Below are 927 nucleotides of genomic sequence, written 5' to 3' on the forward strand. Positions count from 1 at the left end.
AGGCAGCTCACCCCCACCTTCTCAAGGGCAACAAGGGGATGAATGCTGGCCCCACCAGCGATGCCTACATTCCCACAAGTGAATTTGAAAAGAGCATCATGGTGCATTCTAGATCATATGAAAGGGTGTTGGAAGCAGGTAACTTTCAAAAGGGAATTGAATAAATACATAGAAACATTCACAGGGCTGTGAGGAAGAACCAGGGCAGTGGGAGTAACTGAACAGCTTAAAGAAGGGTCTAGACCCAAACTGTCAGCTTTCCTGTTCCTCTGATGCTGCTTGGCCTGGTGCGTTCATCCTGCTCTACACCTTGTTGTCTCAGCTTAATTACCTGGGTTCCTGGAATTCCCTGCCTAAGGGCATTGTGGCTCAATCTACATTATACTGACTGGAGCAGTTCAAGTGAACAGCTCATCACCACCTTCTCAAGGGGCAACTCGTGATGGGCAATAAATGCTGGGCCCAGTCACAGACACCCACATCCCCTGAACAAATTTTTAAAAAAGTTACCTTCACGGTTTTAACAGACTTGGTTTAAGCAGCAGATTTTGACATTTGATGATTTAATTCAGACCCCAATGGCATTTTAACAATGAACAACCACGATCCATATTGTTTATTTCAGATTGCCAACTCTGGGCTGACTGAATTCCCAAAGACTGTCACATGACATTTTGCCTCCAACTACACCTCCTAGTCAAATAGCTTCACTGCCCCAATCTAAAGAGCCATTACTTTTATAATCAATGGAGAAGTGTTCAACCAAGATAAAATTCACTACAATTTATCTTCTAGGCTTTTGCTTATTGCGTCTTTATCCCCAGGAGATACAACTGGTACAGACATGTTAATGTGCACACTCCATGACAGAAGGGGCCACCCATTTAAGATTGAGAGACTCCGTTGTGGGTCCTCCTCATTGTGGGA

The sequence above is a fragment of the Rhincodon typus genome, chromosome 39 (assembly GCF_021869965.1).
Source record: "Rhincodon typus isolate 14 chromosome 39, sRhiTyp1.1, whole genome shotgun sequence".
Classification (NCBI taxonomy): domain Eukaryota; kingdom Metazoa; phylum Chordata; class Chondrichthyes; order Orectolobiformes; family Rhincodontidae; genus Rhincodon; species Rhincodon typus.